This window comes from Mizuhopecten yessoensis, unplaced genomic scaffold (genome assembly GCF_002113885.1).
Source record: "Mizuhopecten yessoensis strain PY_sf001 unplaced genomic scaffold, ASM211388v2 scaffold11009, whole genome shotgun sequence".
NCBI classification, from domain to species: Eukaryota; Metazoa; Mollusca; class Bivalvia; order Pectinida; family Pectinidae; genus Mizuhopecten; species Mizuhopecten yessoensis.
In genome coordinates, this window is record NW_018408833.1 from 1,194,787 (window position 1) to 1,216,441 (window position 21,655).

General features: G+C 37.9%; 1 protein-coding gene across 2 annotated transcripts in view; it reads left to right on the forward strand.

The window, feature by feature from the left end:
- Positions 1 to 21,655, forward strand: part of LOC110464552 (von Willebrand factor D and EGF domain-containing protein-like) — a 108,193-nt gene that overhangs the window by 50,140 nt on the left and 36,398 nt on the right. The window lies entirely within an intron of this gene.

Consider the following 21,655-nt stretch of genomic DNA (forward strand, 5'->3'; position numbering starts at 1 on the left):
ACATTGTGACTTGAGATGTCAGACTGAAATTGTAAGAACTTTGAATATCAAGTCAATATACTATCATGATTGCATCAAGTAAGTTTTTGCCTGCACCTTTAGCTTTCTATTAAAAGTTCATTTATTTATAATTGTTAAGTGTACAGTACGAGACGCTCAGTCCTTACAGTACTTTGATTTGAGAACATATATTGGAATTATAGCTACGCAATGTGTTAAGTTTTGATATATATCATTTTATTGTTTAATATTTGTTCTAGATACATTTTTGGTGATTAACATGTTAATAAAAAGTCACTTCATATTGGTATCTTTTTCTTGTCTTCTGTAATGAGCAATATAAGTTTACAGGCCTGCACTGCAAAGTGATGGCACCTTGGTTTAACATGTATTTGCCCCCAAAAGATGTTATCCACTTATCAACAAACCCAAAAGTCACATGGTCAGATAGCATATGCAATGGGGAAAAGTAAGTTTCATTTTTATATCACAGATGTCAGTACAACATATATAGTGGTTATTTTGAACAGGAATTATATTTTGACAGGCAATTTTTAATAACATGGATCAGCAGCTCAATCATGTCAATATAGAACAGAGATACATTTTTCTTTTTGAATTAGAATATTTATATTTTCTCAATAGAAAATTCTGAACCAGCCAGATGACACGGTGTGCAGGCCGGATGTCATATCTGTGCTTAAGTATAGGGCAATGTTTCCTCTTATCATAATTGTTTTGAAATATTTAAAGCCGGTAAAATAAACGTTTGACTGGTATAGTTGATAAATGTTGGTAACTCGAATGGTAATTCAAAGAAAATAAGTCTAGCAATATGTCTAAGCGAATTCCTTTTTTTTTTTTAATTTAATGTCAGTCATAACAAAGATTTTGAGTTTATTATTGACCTTTGTCTATTTCTTTTGCCTTTTTACTCAGTTTCCATAAACAGCTATCCCATGAATATTTCTGGCCATGAAAAAACTGTTTTCTTTCATTCCTTTCACCAGAAATGCAAATTTTCTTTTTAGCATTTTCCGTACTTTGGCATAGTGGTGTTTCCGATTTCGTGACGTCCGTCATTTTTGTCCCATTGTGTCGTCACACAGTTGAAATGGGATGTTTTTCAATCTTGTCATGGCTTTTTCTGTCAACTTCATGATAATATAAACGTATGTAATTGTAGATGAAAACTTAATTGGTATCTTTGACGATATGCATGTGTGCATTTATGGATAAGATATGAAGATGTGACAATAGTTTTATACAGAAGTGTATCGCGGATAAGACATGAGTACTAGAATTACAGATTACCATTTGTTATCACGACTTATGTTAGTTATATCAGTACTGTTCGTGTAAACATATGAAAATGGTGATATTAACATATATATATATATTACTTTCTAGAAAGTTAGTTCACAATGGTATTATTATTCCTTCAAATCTGTTATTTTTCATCCGTAGCTATCGATGTATGTGATCTGAATATAAAGTCAGGGTTATTGATATATATTAGGATTCAATGCTTGGTATAAAGCTCTATAATTGACCAATTCAAGGTACGGCAAAATCATCTGCTTTGGAGAATGAAATACCTCCATTGTTACCGTTACTGTATAGAGAGTGATTGCGACTGATTTTATTGAGGAAAGTCTGCTTAGTAGCAGTTTCCTGTAGTCATTTTATCTCCAAATTGTTTTCCGGATATATTCGTTTGTTTTTGAAATGATATTCGAAATAATTAATTTTCCGGATTAATACCAAATTACTTTACTTTTCATGGGATAATCAAAATTTGTTTGGGGTTATACAGCACAAAAGTTCATACAGAAATCTCCATATAAACCGCATGACGTAATACGAACGTAAGAACATCAGCAATTCGGGATTACACTTGCGAATCGAAACTTTCAATGATTAACAGAATGTACGTGCAGCAAAATTAGCAAAAAACGATCTCCGACTGTGGAGTTTGTTTATTTTTGTTTGTTTCATATTAGCATTGGGATTTAAAAGGATATTAAAATGCCACGCCGAAATGAAGCGCTGCGCTGTTATTCAATAAGACGCTGAATTGTTGAATACAATGAAACGCTTCATTAAAAATGTATCTTATTATTCTATTGTTAGATTAATAATATGAACGTAAAAACATAAGCAATTCGGGATAACAATTATGAATTGAAATGTTCAATGATTAACAGAGTGTAGGTGCAACGGCACTCTTTATATTATTGACATGTTATTGAACGATACGAATCAAAAACTGATATGTCCAACATACAATAACGTTTATGGAAACAAATGGATTTCTAAATGATGGTGAGTCTAAACTCCAAATAATGTTGTAAATGTTCTCTTGATGACTCTATACTCTGAAATACATTTATTCCGTTTACCTAGAATATGTCAAATCTATCAATGCTTATGAACTAATTTACTTAACGCAAAAAAAACTAAGCTTTCTGCATCACGAAGTTTCCACTTATACAGTACTACAAAAAGTCAAATGAAGCTAGCCAACCAAGTCTCAAAGTTATCACACATCTGTAGTCATTAATAAAGCCGGGTCTGTATACGACTGGATCCAGGGGAACGTCCGAAGCTCGGATAAGCTCTGCTATGCTCCCAATAGGTGTATCGCCTGTAGTAGTTATCCTCATCCTCCCGTGTAGCTGAATATTGCTTCTTCTTTTTCGCCGCGGCACTGAAACAAAATTTGTCCAGAAATAGATTATGTAATTATAATTGTTCTATTGGTTTAAAGACTTTTCTGGTGACGTTTATTTTGAGTCACTTTATTGCGTTATGACTCGCACTGTTGCAACTAATGACCAGGTATCAATGTTCAACCAGAGCTGGCACTTATTATTTGTTTAACATCACGCTACTTTACTTCAACATATCACATATATAAGATTTCATGAACTTGCATGAACAATTGAAGAATCTAAGGTCGGAAACGAATTTCGTTTGATGCTCAATGGAACAAATAACAAATTGGCCACCTTTTGACACTGCAGGATACATCGTCATCTAAAGTACACTTCAAGATGAAATTAAGTCAACCAGCAGCATGGAACTACTAGGAAACTTTAACCAGAATACAATATCAAAGAGGTATTCAGGGAAACAGATAATAAATGTTATATACTATCCTTATTTTCAAACAAGCTTTACATCTGATTTTAGATCGAAACACTAAGACAAAATCGAAATTTGATTTCAATACAAAAAGCATAAATGTTAAAAAAAAATGATCAAACAAAAGGGGGAAAAAAGTTTTGTTGTTTAAAAGATCGAAACTCATTTTATTGTCATTCATAACGCACATATACATGTAACACACTTTGAATTACAAGAGATTATCTTAAGATGTTACATGTAAGATTATAGTTCTATAAATTATAAAAGTTATATTACATCTAGATTTACATTATATTTACTAATATTTATACACATGTACTATTGAACATACGATGTAAATCTTATCTTATCTTAACTCAGTATTAATTGATACGGAGGTAACTTAATAAATAGACAAAGAGTACAATAAAATACATTCATCAATCGTTACTCTAAGTTTAAAATAGAAAACTGTACCTATTTGCGGAACAGGGCCATTTGAAGTCGTACAAAATTATCCGAGGTTTTTACGTGTACTCGTAATTTCTGTATGACAAAGAAATACGTATATATATAAAAACACAGGTAAAATGACGCAGTATATATATATATACAGTACATGTCATAACGAATGAAGAATTAGTATGATCGTATCTATCAATTTGACAATATAAATGGAAGCAGATGATTTAGAAATAGAAGTATTAATTTGTACAAGTTAGTCATGTAGTCTGATAAATATCGCGCCAAAACCACCGGTCACACAAAGAAAACAATGAAAACCTTGACTATTGGCTAACCCAAGAGGTGACAACGGGATAACTTACAAAACTGACCGATGATAAAAATACATATAACCAAACCAATCCAAGAGGCCAAAATAAGGAAACAACTATACCACAATAGAAAGATCGCTAATACTACACCAGAACCGTAATATTATAATAAAACCTAAATATAGATATCACAAATATCGTCTCTGCCACATAACCAATAACACTAAGGTAATAAGCAGACACAGTAAATCACACCATTCCAAACGCGTTATATATATATATATTTATTTTTTCTGTAAGAGTTAGTTCCCCTTGATTAAGAACATATTTAAGTTTATTTCATTTTTTTTTGAAACCGTAAAATTCAAGTAAGAATACATGGCACGCTGTCAGATAAATACGAACTCGAGAACGATGTAAAAGAAGGAAGCGTTATTCACCAACATTATTGAATATATATTTAAACTCGTTAACTGATACACTTTATAACCAAACAAAGTTTTGACGACGGATGCATTTGGAGTACCGGGAAGATTATTAGGTACCTAACTAAACATTGGGCCCCACCCCTCTGCCCCATGGGCTCAGACCTAACGTTTATATAAAATATAGTCCCCTTCACCAAAGGATGCTTTAGACCAAATATGGAAAAAAATCCTTTCATTCCTACAGAAGATGTAGAATTTTAAAGTATATTCTTAATTACCCCTTTTGGGCCCCAACCCTCAGGCCCCAGGGGGTTCAGACTCACCATTTATACAAAACTGATTTCCCTTCCCCATAGGATGCGACATGTACTGTTTAAATTTGGTCAAAATACCTGAGTCCCCTTGGCCGAAGGATGCTCAAGACTAAATTAGAATACAAGAGGCCCAGAGGGCCTGTATTGCTCACCTGAATATGTTTAAAATAATTGGGACGAAGTAAAGATATAGCACTCCATGGTAGGTGCTGTAGGTACATACAAGATACAAGAAACAAGAAACAAGAAACTTTATTTAACGTCGCATACAGGTAAACATCGAACATTGGCCCTTGAGAGCTATTATTGCGACGAACATATGTAAAAATAACAATAACATATTATATAACAAGTAAAGGGAGATAATCACATATATTAATAAAAAAAAACACCCAGTAATGATCATCACAGAAAAAGAAAATATACATATCCCAGGTTGCTAAGTGATTGGGAGTCTCCTACCTTCAAAGGCCCCCGGGATATATATAAAACAATAGTGTATATATATATAAACAGTGTTAATATATAAAAAAGCATTAAATGTGATCACAGATAAGTAGTATTCAGAATAGGTAAATAAAAGATATAGGTAATAGTGAATGAATACTTGTATATCACACAAGAATTACTTAGGACTTAGGATTAAAACACTATGAAGTGGAATAAACATACAATGCTAATATAGCAAAGAATAAAAATTGACAGAATATACACTATTTTAGTGTGAATTAAAAAGGATGCCGAAATCAATTAACAAAATTTATCAAGTTTTGAAAAAAAAATTATTTTAGAATATCTGGAATTAAAATACAAATTAGATGCAGCAAAAAGATAGATTAGAATTAAAACATATAAGAAATGAGATAAGACAATAAAAGTATCACACAATCCAAAATGTAAGGTTGCCTCCTGAATTCTTTGAAGTTTTCAACTTTTCTGAAGTCATTTGTTCCACACACGGGCGGCCTTAAAAGCAAACGATTTATGTCCATACTTTACAGTGTTGACCATGGGCACCTTTTCAGATCCATCCAGTACTTGAGATATAGCGAGAACAAACTTCAAACAAAGCCCCACCCCTATGCACCTAGGGGGGTCATACCTACAGTTTATACAAAATTGAGTTGCCCAAGGATGCTCCAGACTTAATAAGGATAAAATCCCTTTATCCTGATTGTCGAAGAAGGATTTTAATGGTTTTACCTCTATTTTCATTTTTTGGCCCCACCTCTCTGCCCTCAAGGGGGGTGGAGGTGGGGGGTGGGATNCCTTGGCCAAAGGATGCTCCAGACTAAATGAGGATGAAATTCCTTAATTCCTATGATAGAAGAAGGATTTTAAAGGTTTATCTCTATTTTCCCTGTTCGACCACGCCCCAATACCCCCAAGGGGGCCACACCCACCGTTAAAACAAAATGAAGTCCCCTTGGCATAAGGATGCTCCAGACCAAATTTAGTCAAAATCTGCGTTGCCGTTCAGGACTTGTAGTGTTTTAAAGGAAAAGTTGACGGACGGATGACGGACGCTGCGGTATGGCATAAGCTCACCATGGTCCTTCGGACCAGGTGAGCTAAAAACACGTCATATAACGTTTTTTGTGTTTTACGTAGCAGAATGTCAGACGCCTTAATCAAATAGCCGCCGCGGCCCCTTCATATTAACGGTAAATGATAGGGGCGTAATAGGCCATGTTAGTAATCACATGTTATCTTTGTATGGGAGAGTAAAAGGCCATGTTGGTGAATTATTCGAATAGGTCTTTGTGTACGGATTGTTATCAAAACAGAAGTTGCACATTCTTAGACAATGGCAAATCCATGAAACCAAAGGCCTTTTAAAAAGAGGTTGTATAAGTGAGTCATTCGTATGTTCCTGTTAATACATACGGTACTACCAACTGCATAGTGCATGCCAATTAAATATATCATATCGGTAAGAAGGCTGCTACAGCGACAAGATTTGTAATTATGATGGATTTTAAAACAATTACAAGCGGAAACATACCAATGTTAAAAGAATTACGCTAAAATTCCTCTTATACAAACACAGACATGGTTTATTTTTTTTATATATATTATCATCGCGAATTCAAGTCAAATGATGTCTTTTTTCAGCCAACAAACAACATGTATAACATTTATTAAGATATACTTTTAAATTAGTAATAAAAGTGACCACTATGTCTACATACCTTCTGTAAATTTGACTAGAAGTTTTGCAGGTTCTGCCTTATCAGGGCTGTAGCCATCACCTACCGCTTTAATGACCTTACTTTCGTCTTTTAAACTGCACAACGAAATCGTAACAAAGAGTGTCAGAAAAGTTGTTCATCACAATACATCATCCTCATCTCAATTGCACAACAGAGTGTCAAAAAGTGGTTCATCATAATACATCATCCTCATCTAAACTGTACAACAGAGTGACAAAAATGTGGTTCATCACAATACATCATCCTTATCTAAACTGTACAACAGAGTGTCAAAACGTGGTTCATCATAATATATCATCCTAATCTAAACTGTACAACAGAGTGTCAAAAAAGTGGTTCATCGCAATACATCATCCTCATCTAAACTGTACAACAGAGTGTCAAAAATGTGGTTCATCACAATACATCATCCTTATCTAAACTGTACAACAGAGTGTCAAAACGTGGTTCATCATAATATATCATCCTAATCTAAACTGTACAACAGAGTGTCAGAAAAGTTGTTAATCCTAGCACATCATCCTCATCTAAACTGTACAACAGAGTGTCAGAAAAGTTGTTTAACGAGATGTGCCCGTTATCTTTCAGCTGATAGTTGGCCACAGTACATTTCGTATTGTCCTCAAACCCAGCGTAAAACCTGAATATTTCATACCAGTCACCGAGATACTGTAAACAAAACGTAAACAATGCATTTCATGTCAAATTATTGATAAAGTAAATATGGGGATAAAATATTTCTTTTTATTTTCACATCGAAAGCACTATCCGAGTATGCATGAGTTCTATAGTAAGGAGATACATAGGGCATATCAATTTAACATTTATTTTATGAGCAATGTCGATCCTTTCTTAAATAACCTCGTTTAATATATCTGATATATCATATAAGATATTTGACTTTTTTTCAGATATCGTTTATAAACTGAATGAAATAACTTTTCAATAGCCATATTTGAAATGAGATATCTTATAAAGAAAATTGTGAGATTTCTTATATACTTATATATATCATTTATGAGATAAGTTGTGTAGTGTATTTCACATTGTTTAAAGTCTTTTAAAGATATATTACATATTCATAAGTGCCAGTAAGGGAGCGCTTTATATACAAAAATGTCGGCCATATGTGATGTGACGTCAGAGACTTCTCCGTTATTGTAAAATAAAAGCCAAATGATGCAGTGCATAAATCAAAGACGTGACACACGTCTCGATATCTTATTGTTGTAGTCAGTATAAGATGACATATATAAGATATTTCATATAACTTTTCAACCTTAGGCCCAGAGGGCCTGTATTGCTCACCTGGATATCTCATTTCAAATCAATTTTATTGTATTCAAAAACACAATTAGATTTGGCACAGGCATTGCCTATAAAAGTCATTTCCAGCGAAAATACACACATTTCATACATTCATATATACATATATATATATATATAGAGAGAGTATTATAGAGAAAATGTGGTATATGCTCAAATCAATAGGAGAATACTAGAACCATTTAATACATGTTCACAGAAAATCATAACTAGAATATCACAGATTTTAACATTTCAATTACTATAGTCTATTTACTTCAATTATTAATAGTCTAGTGTTTGGTTGGTGGCATTTCAACGACACTGTCACTATACACAGTGCCATCTTTCCCAATTAAAACAGAATTATTGTTATAAAATAGCAAATACAAACACATTGTAAGATAATTTTTAGTATAGTTTAAGTTAAAATCTTCCTGATTTTTCAATAAACTCCAGAACACATGAGAGAATACATTTATTTGATTCACTGTTAAGGTTCATATCACCCTTAGTGAAAGTAACAATATTTAAGATGATGTTATACATTTCGTTATAATTAGATATCGCATTGAATAAAACTTGTCTTTCATCTATGTATTTGGGGCAATTGAGGAAGAAGTGATTTGCATCTTCAATAATATAACCACAATCACACTTAGGGTTATCTGTAAGATGATCATTATATAAATCTGATTTTAATTGGCTGACTTTATTCCGTAGTTGACATAATGCTATATATAATGGAGCCACCGTATTTAAAAATATCTGTACAGTTAGATGGTTGCAAAACGTGTGTGCCTTCCTTAACTATTTCAAGTTTTAATTGGCTCAATGAAGATAGTTTTGGAAAAACACAGTCTGACCTGAATATCGAAGCAATCATGGCAAAATATTCTCCTTATAAGATCCAAGGGAATGAGCCAGACCCTAAGACCAAACCTTGTAACATGTTCATGCCCAACAAGGTTATGGGGTGGGGATCTCATATGTTTCCAAGCTGTGACTACAAAACTAGGTCCCTAGGGTTGTGGCCAGACCCCAGGGTCAATTCTAATATTATGACAGCATTTGTCTCTTTATGCCCAGCATTTGTACATGTATATATAGTTTTGGGGTGGGGATTTCAACCGTTTCTAAGTTATGACCCAGGGGTTAAGTGTGCAAGGGTGGGGAAGATCCCGGGGTCAATTATAATATCATGACAGCATTTGTCTCTTTATGTCCTACAATTGTATACTGTATATAGTTTTGCGGTGGGGATCTCAACCGTTTCAAAGTTATTACCAAGGGGTTAAGTTTGCAAGGTTGGGGCTGATCCCAGGGTCAGTTCTGATATCATGACAGCATTTGTCTCGTTATGCCTAACAATTGCATATATAGTTTTGGGGTGGGAATCTCAACCTTTTCAAAGTTATTACCCAGGGGTTAAGTTTGCAAGGATGGGGCGATCCCGGGGTCAATTCTAATATCATGATAGCATTTATCTCTTTATGCCAAACAATTATACTTTATATAGTTTTGGGGTGGGGATCTCAACCGTTTCAAAGTTATGACCCAGGGGTTAAGTTTGCAAGGTAGGGGCAGATTCCGGGGTTAATTATAATATCATGCAACATTTGTCTATGTATGCCAAATAATTGTATATATTGTTTTTGGGTGGGGATTTCAACCGTTTCAAAGTTATGACTTAGGGGTTAAGTTTGCAACCAAATATGACCAATATCCAGTGCAAAATTCTACAGAAGAGGTTGTTCATAGCAATATAGCCAAATTGCCCCCTTTTTGCCCAACCCCTCAGCCCCCTGGGGGTCAACCTCACCATTTGTACAATTTTAAATCCCCACAACCTAGTGATGCTTCCAATCAAAGATCATAAATATCTATCATCCAGTTCTACAGAAGAAGTTGCTCATAGCAATGTAGCCTAATTGCTCCTTTTTGGCCCAACCCCTCAGCCCCCTGTAGGTTCAGCCTGACCATTTGTACAATGTTGAATCCCTACTAACTAGGATTTTTTCCAGTCAAATATGGTTGGTATCTATCTCTTAGTTCCAGAGAAGTAGTAGCTAAAAGCAGTATAGCCAAATTGCCCACTTTTGGCCCTGCCCTTCTGCCCCTTGGAGGGTCAGCCTGACCATTTGTACAATTTGGGACCGCACTACCTAGGGATGGTTCCAGTCAAATATGGTTGATATCCATCCCTTAGTTCCACAGAAGACATCGCTTAAAGCAATATAGCCAAATTGCCCCTTTTGGACCTGCCCTTCAGTCCCCTGGGGGTCAACCCCACCAGTTGTACAATTTTGAATTTCCACAACCTAGAGATGCTTCCATTCAAAGATCATAAATATCTATCGTATAGTTCTACAGAAGAAGTTGCTCATAGCAATGTAGCCTCATTGCTCCCTTTTGACCCGACCCCTCAGCCCCCTGTAGGTTCAGCCTGACCATTTTTACAGTTTTGAATCCCAACTACCTAGTGATACTTCCAATCAAATATCATAAATATCTATGGCATAGTTCCACAGAAGAAGTCGTTTATATCAATATAGCCAAATTGACCTCTTTTGGCCCAGCCGCTCAACCCCATGGAATGTGAGCCTGACCATTTGTACAATTTTGAATCCCCACTACTTAATGAAACTTCCAATCAAATATCATACATATCTATCGCAAAGTTCCACAGAAGAAGTCGTTTATATCAATATAGCCAAATTGCCCCCTTTTGGCCCCACCCCTCAGTCCCAAAGGGGGTCAGCCCCACCATTTGTACAATTTTAAATCCCCATTACCTAGGGATGTTTCCAGACAAATATGGTTGATATCCATCTCTAAGTTCCAGAGAAAAAGGTCGCTAAAAGCAGTATAGTCAAATTGCCCCCTTTAGCCCTGTCCCTTAGCCCCTCGGAGGGTCAGCCTTACCATTTCTTCGATTTTGAATCCCCACTACCTAGTGATACTTCCAATTAAATATCATAAATATCTATCGCATAGTTCCACAGAAGAAGTCGTTTATATCAATATAGCCAAATTGCCCCCGTTTGGCCCCGCCCCACATCCTTATGGGGGGTCAGCCTGACCATTTGTACAATTTTGAATCCCCACTAGCTAGTGATACTTCCAGTCAAATATGGTTGATATCCTTCACTTAGTTCCGAAGAAGAGTTTAAAACCAAAATAGCCAAATTGCCCCCTTTCGGCCCCTCCCCTCAGCACCATGGGGGATCAGCCCCACCATTTGTACAATTTGTAATCCCCACTACCTAGTGATACTTCAAATCAAATATCATAAATATCTATCGCATAGTTCCACAGAATAGAAGAAGTCGTTTATATCAATAAAGCCAAATTGCCCCCTTTTGGCTCCAATCCTCAGCCCCCTTGGGGATCAGCCCCACCATTTGTACAATGTTGAATGCCCACTACCTAGGGATGCTTTCAGTCAAATTTAGTAAAATTCCAATCGGTGATTAAGAAGAAGAAGTCGTTTGAAGAAATTGTTGAAGTACGCCACGGTACAGCATAATTTAATTTAATGATATTTTATATATGGTGCAGTGTAATTCATTTTGGCATACTGTATCAATAAACAAATTATGTAGTTGCGATCGTATGTGCGTGTCTTATATTCATTTGTGGCAGACTCTGCTGGTTTGATTTCTTAGTCCCCGATGTTTGCCCTAACCTTGATAGCCAAAGTAATCTCTTTTGAGTAGTGGCACGATATAAAAAACACACTTTGCTCGTAATAATTTAGAAATTAGCCAGTACCCCTATAATTTTTAAATGCATATAATTAGGGGGTTTTATGCATCTCGCCTTTCTTTTTCAACAGGAATTTAGACCAATTTGAGACTAATTGAGAATTCCAAATTGGAACCCTAGAAAGACGAAATAGCGGTATGGTACAATGCAATTGATTCATTCAATTTTATAGGTGCAATTACTTGTTATTGCGTCCATTTTATAAAGTATATGAACGAATTAGATAATATTTATGTTTTTTAAAGGACCGACATTGCCCGTTGAATAAACATCAAGCTGACGTTACTTCGCTATTACACAAGATCTTTACGCAGACATAACTTTAGAAAACTACTGTTTAATGCACACTCGATGATTAATGTGCACAACGGAAAATTGGGGATTATGAAGCTAAAACGTGTACTACCATTTAAATAGCTGCAATCAATGGCATTGAAAGTAAAATAAAAACAAACGGCATCAATGTCAACAAGGACATAAGAACAAAACCATACCTCTCAGCCGATAGGAAAAGAGGACAATTACTCTAAGAAAATTATTAAAGTGCATCAGTACACGTACACTAAGCTCTTCATCAACTATGAAACCATTCACAGATATTGTAATGCATTTTATTCATTAATGGACAGATAAAGAATCACCGATAGATGTTTAAATCTAAAATTATGTTCACATAGTAGCCTAGTTTATATATGAAAACCTTTGTGGAGAGATGCATCGGTGACTGCAGACTGTTAAATCTTACTTAGTACGTGTGTACTGAAGCACTTGTCGGAGATAATGGTTTGACAAATAAATTCTAGATAATTCGAAAATATCACAAAATATATTTTGTAGGACACATTGTACAGCTTACCTACATGGTTGCTGCTGACACTAACAGTTAAACACATATTTTGGGACACCCTGCACAGCTTACACATATGGTTGTTACTGACAATACCAGTTTAATACATATATTTTGGACACCTTATACAGCATGCAACCCTGGTTGTTACTGACAATACCAGTTTAAGAAATATATTTCGGGACACCCTTTACATCTTGCCTACATGGTTGTTAGTGACTATGCCAGTTTAATAGATATATTTTAGGACACCCTGCAATGAATAACTGTAATTAATACCACATTTTCTCCCGACAGATTACGCACGGTAGCTTAAATTGTGTGTTTTGTTAATCCACTTGAATGATTGATCAAAATTTGTTGATATAAATGAAGCGTTTAACTGCCATTTACTACAAAAAAATACTTTGCTAAATAGGTCCCCTGCATTCTTACTACAAGCACGACTGAACATAGACTTAAACCTAACATCAAATGCACCAGAATAATTTTACAGATATTGCATTGAGGTAAAGCTATGTCGAAGTTAATTGATGAAATTAGAATTGCAATACCAACCAGAAATCAGATAACAGATACCCCTTCTACATATACACATAATTTCAAACTCAAATGTAAATATCAATGAAATATATGTCAATAGATTTATGTATCGGCACAATGGCAGAATAAATATAGCAATAAAAAAACCAACAGTTGTTTCACGTAGTGGATCGACAACATCATTAAACATATATTTTGTGTCTTTATTCCATTATTCTGACTTTCTGACTACTAACACAGGCTTACCATTATCTAAAATCTATTAACCCAGCTGTCTCATTATCGAAACACTACTAACACGACCGTTCCACTAGTCTGACACTACTAACACAGCCGTCCCATTACATTATTTAAAATCTACTAACATAGCAGTCTCAATATCCAAACACTTCCAACACAGCCGTCTCAATATCTAAACTATACTAACACAACCATCCCACTATCTAAACACTACTAACACAACCGTCCCACTGTCTAAACACTACTTATACAGACGTCCTACTATCTAAACACTACTAACACAGACGTACCACTATCTAAACACTACTAGCACAGTCATCCTACTATCTAAACACAACTAACACAGACGTCCCACTATTTAAACACTTCTAACACAGCCGTCCAAATATCTAAACACTACTAGCACAGTCGTCCTACTATCTAAACACTACTTATACAGCCGTCCTACTATCTTCACACTACTAACACAGCCGTCCTACTATCTAAACACAACTAAGACAGACGTCCCACTATCTGAACACTACTAACACAGCCGTCCCACTATCTCAACACTACTAACATGACCGCCCAACTATATGAACACCCTTAACACGACCGTTTCACTATCTAAACACTGCTGACACAGCCGTCCAACTATCTTAACACTACCTACACGGCCGTCCCACTATCTAAACACTCCTCCCAATTTCTAAATATTACTAGCACGCCCGTCCCTTTATACAGACACTTCTAACACAGCCGTCCCACTATACTGACTATACTGACTCTTATAACACGGCCGTCCCTCTATACAGAAACTACTAATACGGCCGTCCCACTATACCGACACTACTAACACGGCCGTCCCACTATACAGACACTACTAACACGGCCGTCCCATTATACAGACTTCTAATACGGCCGTCTAACTTTACAGACTCTAATACGGCCGTCCAACTGTACAGACTCTTCCAATACGGCCGTCTCACTGTAGGGACTCTACAAAGACGACCGTCCCACTGAACAGACTCTACTAACAAGGCCTTCCCACTGTACAGACTCTACTAACACGGCCGTCCCACTATACAGACTAGACTAACACAACCGTCCCACTATCTAAACACTACTAACACAGCCGTCCCACAATCTCAACAAAATTAACACAACAGTCCCACTGTCCAACCACTACTAACACAGCCGTCCCATTATCCAAACACTACTAACACGACAATTCCACTATACTGACACTACTAACACAGCCGTACCATTACATTATCTAAAATCTACAAACATAGACGTTTCAATATCTAAACACTTCCAACACAGTCGTCCCAATTTCTTAACACTACTAACACAACCGTCCCACTATCTAAACACTACTAACACGATCGTCCCACTATATAAACACTACTAACACAGCGGTCCTACTATCTAAACACAACTAACACAGACGTCCCACTATCTAAACACTACTAACACAACCGTCCCACTATTTCACCACTACTAACACAACCATCCCACTATCTAAACACTACTAACACAACCGTCCCACTGTCTAAACACTACTTACACAGACGTCCTACTATCAAAACACTACTAACACAGACGTACCACTATCTAAACACTACTAGCACAGTCATCCTACTATCTAAACATAACTAACACAGACGTCCCACTATCTAAACACTACTAACACAAACGTCCCGCTATCTCACCACTACCAACACAGACGTCCCACTATCTCAACACTACTAACACAACCGTCGCACTATCTAAACACTACTTACACAGCCGTCCTACTATCTAAAGACTAATAACACAGACGTCCCACTATCTCACCACTACCAACACAGACGTCCCACTATCTCAACACTACTAACACAACCGTCCCACTATTTAAACACTACTAACACAGCCGTCCTACTATTTAAACACTACTAACACAGTCATCCTACTATCTAAACATAACTAACACAGACGTCCCACTATCTAAACACTACTAACACAACCGTCCCACTATCTCACCACTACTAACACAACCGTCCCACTATCTAAACACTACTAACACAACCGTCCCAATATCTAAACACTACTAACCCAACCGTCCCACAATCTAAACACTTCTTACACAGCCGTCCTACTATCTAAACACTACCAACACAACCGTCCCACTATCTCAACACTACTAACACAACCGTCCCACTATATAAACACTACTAACAAAGCCGTCCTACTATTTAAACACTACTAACACAGTCATCCTACTATCTAAACACAACTAATACAGACGTCCCACTATTTAAACACTTCTAACACAGCCGTCCAAATATCTAAACACTACTAGCGCAGTCGTCCTACTATCTAAACACTACTAACACAGCCGTCCTACTATCTAATCACTACTAACACAACCATCCCACTATCTAAACACAACTAAGACAGACGTCCCACTATCTGAACACTACTAACACAGCCGTCCCACTATCTCAACACTACTAACATGACCGCCCAACTATATAAACACCCTTAACACGACCGTTTCACTATCTAACACTGCTGACACAGCCGTCCAACTATCTTAACACTACCTACACGGCCGTCCCACTATCTAAACACTCTTCCCAATTTCTAAATATAACTAGCACGCCCGTCCCTTTATACAGACACTTCTAACACAGCCGTCCCACTATACTGACTCTACTAACACGCCCGTCCCTTTATACTGACACTTCTATCACTGCCGTCCCACTATACTGACTATACTGACTATACTGACTCTTATAACACGGCCGTCCCACTATACAGAAACTACTAATACGGCCGTCCCACTATACCGACACTACTAACACGGCCGTCCCACTATACATACACTACTAACACGGCCGTCCCATTATACAGACTTCTAATACGGCCGTCTAACTTTACAGACTCTAATACGGCCGTCCAACTGTACAGACTCTTCCAATACGGCCGTCTCACTGTAGGGACTCTACAAAGACGACCGTCCCACTGAACAGACTCTACTAACAAGGCCTTCCCACTGTACAGACTCTACTAACACGGCCGTCCCACTATACAGACTAGACTAACACAACCGTCCCACTATCTAAACACTACTAACACAGCCGTCCCACAATCTCAACAAAATTAACACAACAGTCCCACTGTCTAACCACTACTAACACAGCCGTCCAACTATCTAAACACTACTAACACAGCTGTCCCATTATCCAAACACTACTAACACGACAATTCCACTATTCTGACACTACTAACACAGCCGTCCCATTACATTATCTAAAATCTACAAACATAGACGGTTCAATATCTAAACACTTTCAACACAGCCGTCCCAATATCTAAACACTACTTACACAACCGTCCCACTATCTAAACACTACAAACACAAACGTCCCACTATATTAACACTACTTACACAGCCGTCCTACTATCTAAACACTACTAACACCTACTATCCAAACACAACTAACACAGACGCCCCACTAACTATACACTACTAACACAGCCGTCCCACTATCTCACCACTTCTAACACAGCCGTCCTACTATCTTAACACTACTAACACAGCGGTCCTACTATCTAAACACAACAAACACAGACGTCCCACTATTTAAAACTACTAACACAGCGGTCCTACTATCTAGACACTACTAACATGACCGCCACACTATATAAACACCATTACTAAACACTACTAACACAACCGTCCCACTGTCTAAACACTACTTACACAGACGTCCTACTATCAAAACACTACTAACACAGACGTACCACTATCTAAACACTACTAGCACAGTCATCCTACTATCTAAACTATCTAAAGACTAATAACACAGACGTCCCACTATCTCACCACTACCAACACAGACGTCCCACTATCTCAACACTACTAACATAGACGTCCCACTATCTCAACACTACTAACACAGCCGTCCTACTATATAAACACTACTAACACACCCATTACATTATCTAAAATCTACAAACATAGACGGCTCAATACCAAAACACTCTCAACACAGCCGTCCCAATATCTAAACACTACTTACACAACCGTCCCACTCTCACCACTACCAACACAGACGTCCCACTATCTGAACACTACTAACACAGCCGTCCCACTATCTCACCACTACTAACACAACCGTCCCAATATCTAAACACTACTAACCCAACCGTCCCAATATTTAACCACTACTAACACAACCGTCCCACTATCTACACACTACTAACACAACCGTCCCAATATTTAAACACTACTAACACAACCGTCCCACTATCACACTACTAACACAGCCGTCCTACTATCTAAACACTACTAAACACTACTAACACAACCGTCCCACTATCACACTACTAACACAGCCGTCCTACTATCTAAACACTACTAAACACTACTAACACAACCGTCCCACTGTCTAAACACTACTTATACAGACGTCCTACTATCTAAACACTACTAACACCTACTATCTAAACACAACTAACACAGACGCCCCTCTAACTAAACACTACTAACACAGCCGTCCCACTATCTCACCACTACTAACATAACCATCCCACTATCTAAACACTACTAACACAACCATCCTATCTAAACATAACTAACACAGACGTCCCACTATCTAAACACTACTAGCACAGTCATCCTACTATCTAAACACAACTAACACAGACGTCCCACTATCTAAACGCTACTAACACAACCATCCCACTATCTAAACACTACTAACACAACCACTAAGACAGACGTCCCACTATCTGAACACTACTAACACAACCGTCCCACTATCTAAACACTATTAACCCAGCCGTCCTACTATCTAAACACTACTAACACAGCCGTCCCACTATCTCACCACTACTAACACAACCGTCCCACTATCTAAACACTACTAACACAACCGTCCCGCTATCTCACCACTACTAACACAACCGTCCCAATATCTAAACACTACTAACACAACCGTCCCAATATTTAAACACTACTAACACAACCGTCCCACTATCTAAACACTACTAACACAGCTGTCCCATTATCTAAACACTAATAACACAGACGTCCCACTATCTCAACACTACTAACATAGACGTCCCACTATCTCAACACTACTAACACAGCCGTCCTACTATCTAAACACTACTAACACAGCCGTCCCAAAATCTAATCACTAATAACACAGCTGTCCCACTATCTCACCACTACTAACACAGACGTCCCATTATCTAAACACTAATAACACAACCGTCCTACTATTCAAACACTACTAACACAGCCGGCCTACTATCTTAACACTACTAACACAGACGTCCCACTATCTAAACACTACTAACACAGACGTCCCACTATCTAAACACTATTAACCCAGCCGTCCTACTATCTAAACACTACTAACACAGCCGTCCCACTATCTCACCACTTCTAACACAGCCGTCCTACTATCTTAACACTACTAACACAGCGGTCCTACTATCTAAACACAACAAACACAGACGTCCCACTATTTAAAACTACTAACACAGCGGTCCTACTATCTAGACACTACTAACATGACCGCCCCACTATATAAACACCATTAACACGACCGTTTCACTGTCTAAACACTACTTCGCAGCCGTAGTACTATCTAAACAAAACAAACACAGACGTCCCACTATTTAAACACTACTAACACAGCCGTCCAAATATCTAAAGACTACTAGCACAGTCGTCCCAATAACTTAACACGACTAACACAGCGGTCCTACTATCTAGACACTACTAACATGACCGCCCCACTATATAAACACCATTAACACGACCGTTTCACTATCTAAACACTACTTACACAACCGTCCAACTATCTAAACACTCTTCCCAATATCTAAATACTACTAACACGCCCGTCCCTTTATTCAGACACTTCTATCACAGCCGTCCCACTATACTGACTCTACTATCACGGCCATCCCACCATACAGACTCTACTAATACGGCCTTCCCACTGTACCGGATCTACTAACACGGCCGTCCCACTATACTGACTAGACTAAAACGACCGTCCCGCTATCTCAATACAATTAACACAACAGTCCCACTGTCTAAATAACACAGACGTCCCACTATCTAAACACTACTAACACACTAACACAACCGTCCCAATATCTAAACACTACTAACATGGTCGTCCCACTATCTAAACACTACCTACACGGCCGTCCCACTATCTAAACACTACTAGCACAGTCATCCTACTATCTAAACACAACTAACACACCCGTCCCACTGTCTAAACACTAGTAACATACTATCTAAACACAACAAACACAGACGTCCCACTATTTAAAACTACTAACACAGCGGTCCTACTATCTAGACACTACTAACATGACCGCCCCACTATATAAACACCATTAACACGACCGTTTCACTATCTAAACACTACTTACACAGCCGTCCTACTATCTAAACACTACTAACATGGTCGTCCCACTATCTAAACACTACTAGCACAGTCATCCTACTATCTAAACACAACTAACACACCCGTCCCACTGTCTAAACACTACGTACCACTATCTAAACACTACTAGCACAGTCATCCTACTATCTAAACACAACTAACACACCCGTCCCACTGTCTAAACACTACGTACCACTATCTAAACACTACTAGCACAGTCATCCTACTATCTAAACACAACTAACACACCCGTCCCACTGTCTAAACACTCCTAACACAGCCGTCCCGCTCTCTCAATACAATTAACACACCAGTCCCACTGTCTAAACACTCCTAACACAGCCGTCCCGCTCTCTCAATACAATTAACACACCAGTCCCACTGTCTAAACACCACTATCACGAGGCCGAAACGCAGTCTAAACACGTCTGTTTAGATAGTGAAACGGTCGTGTTAATGGTGTTTATATAGTGGTATTGAGATAGCGGGACGACTGTGTTAGTAGTGTTTAGACAGTGGGAATGTTGTGTTAATTGTATTGAGCTAGCGGGACGGCTGTGTTAGTAGTGTTGAGATAGTTTTTGAGAAGGTGTTCAATATGGAAGACCCAGAAATAGAAGCAGTCTTAACACCGACTGCTTCTATTTCTGGGTCTTCCATATTGAACACCTTCTCAAAAACTATCTCAACACTACTAACACAGCCGCCCCGCTATCTCAATACAATGAACTCAACAGTCCCACTGTCTAAACTCTACTAACACAGCCGTCCCGCTATCTCAATACAATTAACACAACAGTCCCACTGTCTAAACACTACTATCACGAGGCCGAAACACAGTCTAAACACGTCTGTTTAGATAGTGAAACGGCCGTGTTAAGGGTTTATATAGTAGGACGGCTGTGTTAGTAGTGTTGAGATAGTGAGACGGCTGTGTTAGCCGTCCCACTATCTCAACACTACTAACACAGCCGTCCTACTATCTAAACACTACTAACACAGCCCTCCCACTATCTAAACACTACCTACACGGCCGTCCCACTATCTAAACACTCTTCCCAATATCTAAATACTACTATTACGCCCGTCCCTTTATTCAGACACTTCTATCACGGCCATCCCACTATACAGACTCTACTAATTCGGCCGTCTAACTTGACAGACTCTACTAATACGGCCGTCAAACTGTACAGACTCTACTTACACGACCGTCCCACTATACAGACTAGACTAACACGACCGTCCCACTATCTAAACACTACTAACATGGTCGTCCCACTATCTAAACACTTTTCACACGGCTGTCCCACTAACTAAACACTACTTACACGCCCGTCCCTTTATACGGACTCTACTTGTGCGGCCGTCCTACTATACAGACACTTTCCTTACTCTACTAACACAGCCGCTGTACTATACAGACTTTACTAACACGTCTGTACCTTTAAACAGACTCTACTAACACGGCCTGTCCATTATGGAGACACTTCTCATACGATCGCCCCACTCTTCTGCCTTTGATATACGGATGTTCCACTATTGAAACCCAAAAACTGGAATATGATTTCCCTACTATCTCACCATAAGAATATGTTCTTACTACTACCCAAACACCACTAATACAGTCATCCAACTATATTTTAAGCATT